A 6,587-nucleotide genomic window follows, 5' to 3' on the forward strand; every position below is an offset into this window, starting at 1 on the left:
GACCCCAATTAAATGGATCATTATTTCATCTTGACTGTGTAATTGCAACGGTGAGTGTGATTCGAACGTTTATATGTATTCACGCTTTAACCACATATGACGGGTTGAGCTACACCTGTCCAAAAAATTGAGAACATAAATCTTAGAAACTAACTGTCTTATTCTTTCACTTGTGCTACATAAACTATAATAAATTCCATTTAATTTACATCAGTTCAGCATTTCAGTTTAATTGTCGTGGCAGAGTAAAATTTTTGTTTTAAAATAAGTGTCGTTTTAGAATTTCAATATAAAATTTATTGACAATATTCTCTGGTCTATTTTTTTATTGGTTGAAAAATGGTTAGATGTATTAGTAATGATATTTTTATTTTGAAAATATGCAAAACTTAATGTTTTCTTAATATGTGTATATAAACCTAAAAATACAATTAAAATGAAACGGATGGAGTATGTAATAAATAAATGGTGATCGGTGTTTTATTTTGAAAGTTTAAATCATATTCATTTTGTGTTTATGTGTATAAATGGAATTGCTTATGTGCTTCAGAGCGAGGTAAAACTCGATCAAGAAGCTTTGGTCAACTTAAGGCCGATAGAAAGATGTTTTTTTTTTTGGCACAAGCCGATAGAAAGATGTTTAATGATGGCGATAATAGAGATAACTACTTTTTTTTTTCTTTGAACCAGAGAGATAACTACATTTGACACTTTTTCACAGAAGTCTAATATATATATTTGGCAAACGTATATTTTTTCTTTTAATTATTTGTTTACTTCTTTAGACAAGCAAAGCATATTTTTTGCCTATCTAACAAGTGGCAAGTACACAAATATGACTTTCAATTTTTCCCCACCTGAATGATATCCTGTCAAATTTATGTATCGTCTCATTTGATTAATTTTAATGATCTAGTTTATTTTAGTAGCATCTTAGTAAGCGTTGAAATATATTATTTGTATTATTATTTTTAACCTGGCTACTTCAAATTCGTTTAGTTCTAAAATATAAATTTGGTATATACTCGTTATATCTCATTTTTTTTTAAATAAAGTGGGTGAATTACTTTTGGAGAAAAATAAATTACGGTTGGTTCCCTACGTAAAAACTATGGATTCTCAAGTTCTCATGCGTACTTATTGTCAACCTATATTTGATATAGATACAAAATCAATGAAACTAAGTATTTTATATTATATATCTTTTGACAAAAGAGTTTCTATTTTCTATAGGCAAATCTCCAAATAGCACATTTCTAAGTTTATGTCACAAAAATAGCTTTCAAAAACTAAAATGACTAAAATAGCATTTTATCTTTTGAAAAATTTAAATTTTTTTTATTTTTCAAAATTTGAAATCTTATCCCAAAACTCCACTCCCCAACTCTAAACCCTAAAACCTAAACTCTAAACCATAAACCCTAAATCCTAAACTCCACCCCTTAACTCTAAACCTAAACCCTAAACCCCACCCCTAAACTCTAAACCCTAAACCCTAAATTCTAAACCCTAAACCCTAAATCCTAAACCCCACCCCTTAACCCTAAATCCTAAATCCTAAACCCCACCCCTAAACTCTAAACCCTAAACCCTAAACCCTAAACTCTGAACCCTAAACCCTAAATCCTAAACCCTAAATCCTAAACCCCACCCCTTGACTCTAAACCCTAATATCTAAATTAATTTACCATTGGAGAATAAGTGTATATTTATCTCTTTTGATAAAACATTAAGTGCTATTTTGGTTATTTTTTTTTTTTGACATCGGTTATTTTTATTCTTAGAGGCTATATTTGTGACAAAATTTTTTTTAATGCTATCCTAGTCAGTTTTTCATTTTCTTTTTGTAACCGAAAAGGGCTTTCTATTTAAATGCAAGAAACAAACTAAGTACTTTATAGTAGTACATCGCTACCTTTTATTTTACCAAAGTGTTGATGGTCGAATTAATGGTAGTGTAAAATTAATTACTTTGTGATATAGATTCAGACCACCTTTTTGATATATAAATTTTTTTTTAGTAAAGATTGACTCCAAAACGGAAAGAGATTAAATGCTAGAACACTAGTATTAAAGGTATTTCTTAGAAGTTCTCAAAGTAAAAGAAAATTATTGATACTTTAATTTATTAGGTTGAGTATTTTAAATTCAAGAAATCTACCTCAAAATATCTATAAATATATTGAGAATCCATGTTAAAAAAATCACTATTGGTCAGAAACTTTCACTGTTAACAAAAATAGAAATAAAAACTTGATTCTATTTATAAATGTACAACAATGTACCAAAAATATTTTGTTAAGAAGACTATAAATTAAAAGGAATGTACACTTACATATCCCATAATGGAAAAATACATATAGACTTCCTCAGAAAGCACCTATTGTCAGTTGTCAACCCTAGCCAGATAATATATTTTTCAAAAAAGAAAAGAAGAAATATTCCCGCGCAATCACAGGTAATCTCGTTAGACTGGAGGCTATATAAGGAACCCTAGTAAGAGCCAGATACTCCATCTCTCTCCCTACTCTTACTTTTCCCTCACGTTTCTGTTTTCAGATATTAACATCCGTAAGTATTTCATGTTTTTCTATCGATATTTCGTGTACTAATATGCTCTTTATGTCCAATATTTCTTTTGTATCTATCAATAAGAAATGACTAAGCTTTTTTACAAAAAAAAAAAGAAAAAGAAAATGACTAACTCGTAAAAACTTTTAAATTTTTGGCAGAACTAAAAGGTATGGGAACGAACGGGACAACATGTTCAGGAACGATGAAAGCAACCTCTAATGGAGTCTTCCAAGGAGATGATCCTCTTCATTACGCGTTGCCTCTTCTCATACTCCAAATCTGTATCGTTCTTCTTCTCACTCGTGTTCTTGCTTTTCTCCTCCGCCCTCTCCGGCAACCACGTGTCATCGCCGAGATAGTGGTACATTTCTTATTATTTCATTTATCAAATCTTAACTCGTTTTGGGTTGTAACTAAAAGTCAAAGATGTTACCAGTTTGATATATAGTTCATTTATCCAAGGATTACTAACCCGAGAAAGACTTTTAAGAAATTGAGCATTATTGCTAATAACTCCACACCAATCAAATCTTGAATTAGTCGTCGGGATATTCAATGAGAATATTCATTTTGATCAGAATATCCATTTTCTTCCGCAGAATTCGCTAACACGTTAAAGCCTTGAGTGTGTACTTGCCTTTCTTTTATACACACATTATATTTATAATATCCGCTCCTTGCCTTTCTTTTATACTTCCAATCTTCCACACGTTCCAATAATGTTGAAACATATGATTTCACAACATTGATTCATAAATGCATTTCAAAAAAAAAATACTAGATACAGTGATGCATATTTGGTGTTTTAACTTTTAACTATCCAAAAACATACTGATATTTATTATAAATTCATTACTTTGTAATTAACAGTTTCTTATAATTTTCAACCAACAAAAAATTTAATAAAATAATTGTTTTTTGCAGTTTATAGTTTACCGTAAATACCCAATACAAATGCACAGAAAATGTAAAAATTTTGAAACAATTTTTTTTAATGTTGATCTTTCTAAAAGGGTATACAATTATACATTGTTCTTTATTTTGTTTGTATATGTGAAAATAGAATGTAATTTTTATTTTGTTGCTTTTGGGTTTTTAGGGTGGAATATTACTTGGTCCATCAGCTCTTGGAAAAAGCTCAAAGTTTCTCAACACAGTCTTCCCAGCAAAGAGTCTGACCGTTCTTGACACACTTGCAAACTTAGGACTCATCTTCTTCCTCTTCCTCGTTGGTCTCGAGCTCGACCCTAAATCCCTCAAGCGAACAGGAAAGAAAGCTCTCTCCATCGCTCTAGCAGGAATCACTCTCCCTTTCATCCTCGGCATAGGAACTTCGTTTGTTCTCCGTGGCTCCGTTGCTGATGGTGTTAGCAAAGCTCCTTTCCTTGTCTTCATGGGCGTTGCTCTCTCCATCACTGCTTTCCCCGTCTTGGCTCGTATTCTCGCTGAGATCAAGCTTCTCACAACTGATATTGGGAAGATAGCTTTGTCCGCTGCTGCGGTTAACGACGTGGCCGCTTGGATTCTACTTGCTCTCGCGGTGGCTCTCTCCGGCGATGGGAACTCTCCTTTAACTTCTCTATGGGTCTTTCTAGCTGGTTGTGGTTTTGTCCTGTTCTGTATCTATGCCGTGCAACCGGGGATCAAGTGGATAGCTAAACGTTGTCCTGAAGGGGAACCGGTTAAAGAACAATACGTGTGTTACACGTTAGGTATTGTTCTTGCTGCTAGCTTTGTCACTGACTTGATTGGGATACACGCTTTGTTCGGTGCGTTTGTGATCGGTGTTATCTTCCCTAAAGAAGGTAACTTCGCGAACTCTCTTGTTGAGAAAGTTGAGGACCTTGTGTCAGGTCTTTTCTTGCCACTTTACTTCGTCTCAAGCGGTTTGAAGACCGATGTTGCGACGATACAAGGAGCTCAGTCTTGGGGGCTTTTGGTTTTGGTTATTTTTACTGCTTGTTTCGGTAAAATTGTCGGCACGGTGGGGGTTTCTCTTTACTGCAAAGTTCCACTTGACCAGTCGTTAGCACTCGGTTTCTTGATGAACACGAAAGGTCTTGTTGAGCTCATCGTCCTTAACATTGGTAAAGACAGAGGGGTAAGACACATATTTTTACAGCAAACTTATTACATAAATTTATATTTTCTACCACATACTTTTTACTGCAACTTACATAGAATTATAACTTTTATTAAAATTCAACGTGTCACCAATTGGAACTATAAACTATTTTGTATAAATATTCGCGCAATTACCTAATTATTTAATGTTTCTCCACAGGTTTTGAACGACCAAGTCTTTGCTATAATGGTACTAATGGCTATATTCACTACGTTCATGACGACTCCTTTGGTTTTAGCGGTGTATAAACCGGGTAAATCCATAACCAAAGGCAATTTCAAGAACCAAACTGTCGAGGAAACGAACCAGTCGAACAAACCGCTCCGTCTCATGTTCTGTTTCCACAGCATAATGAACATTCCCACCATAGTCAACCTCATAGAAGCGTCCCGAGGCACGAACCGTAAAGAAAGCCTATCAGTCTACGCGATGCATCTGATGGAGCTTTCCGAGAGATCATCAGCTATACTAATGGCCCACAAGGTCAGAAAAAACGGTCTCCCTTTCTGGAACAAAGACAAACCTGGAACTAGCTCTTCCGACATGGTGGTGGTTGCATTCGAGGCTTTCAGGAGACTCAGCCGTGTCTCTGTCCGTCCAATGACGGCGATCTCAGCGATATCGACTATACATGAAGACATATGCCGAAGCGCTGAACGCAAAAGCGTCGGTATGGTGATTCTTCCGTTTCACAAGCACGTTAGGCTGGACAGAACATGGGAGACGACTAGGAACGATTACCGTTCGATCAACAAGAAGGTTATGGATGAGTCTCCATGTTCTGTCGCGATTCTTGTTGATCGTGGTCTTGGTGGTACGACTCGTGTCGCGTCCAGCGATTTCTCGTTGGCTATAACGGTTTTGTTTTTGGAGGGAATGATGATCGCGAGGCGTTAGCGTTTGCGGTGCGTATGGCGGAACATCCTGGTATAACGTTAACCGTTGTTCGGTTTATTCCTAGTGAGGAGTTTAAACCGGAAAATGTGAAGCTAGAGATAACCGAAGATCAAGCGGTTCTTGCTCAGGGGAGACCAGATTGACTGATATAGAAGCTATTACCGAACTTAAAGCAAAGATCAAAGAACAAGACACCTCTCGTTCTGATTCTGATTCTGTATCTCAGATCGTTTACGAAGAGATAATCGTGAAATGTCACGAAGAAGTTTGTGAGGCTATCAAAGAATATTCAAGAAGCAATCTTTTCTTGGTGGGGAAGTCACCTGATGGTTCAGTTGCGTCGGGACTAAACGTGTTAAGAAGCGACACGCCAGAGCTTGGTCCGGTCGGGAACTTGTTAACGTCAAGTGAAAGTGTTTCGACGGTGGCCTCGGTGTTGGTGGTGCAGCAGTACGTAGCAAGATGTGATTCTCATGTCGTGGGAGTTTTGAAGAGCGCCACGGAGGAAGAATCACCGGTTAAGGATACCGAGAGTCCTTAGGGAAGTTTCTCTTTGGGATTCTAAGGTCAAAACATTTGATTTTGTATAATAACATCTGTTTCATGTTGTAACAAAAAAATTGAATATATATATGATTTCTATGTTTTCAAAAGAGAGAACGTTTGATTACATATGGTAGGTGTTCGTAACATTTGAATTAAATTAACCAAGAGGAAGTATAATAGAGACCATTATTAGTCAGTGGTTATTGTTAAAGCATTTTAGGAATTAAATTTAGGTGGATTTTTAATGTGATCATCAATTCATGTTATAATTCGGTAAGAACTTGATAAGTGTTATAAATCAATTGGTGGATGTTCATAACCGGCCCGATCCATAACCGGCTCATACACTTAGAGAGAGACGGCCCAACCCTAGAGAGAGAGAGGCGGCCGCGAGACTTGGAGAGGAGAGAGAGGTGGCTACAACTTATCTATTTCATAATTCGTT

The 6,587-nt window shown here is 35.8% G+C and overlaps 1 pseudogene; it reads left to right on the forward strand.

Annotated features, from left to right (window-relative positions):
- The first annotated feature begins 2,318 nt into the window (after window positions 1–2,318).
- On the forward strand, window positions 2,319–6,244 carry LOC106374566 (annotated as a pseudogene).
- Window positions 6,245–6,587: the final 343 nt, after the last annotated feature.

The sequence above is a fragment of the Brassica napus genome, chromosome C3 (assembly GCF_020379485.1).
Source record: "Brassica napus cultivar Da-Ae chromosome C3, Da-Ae, whole genome shotgun sequence".
In the NCBI taxonomy this organism is placed as follows: Eukaryota; Viridiplantae; Streptophyta; class Magnoliopsida; order Brassicales; family Brassicaceae; genus Brassica; species Brassica napus.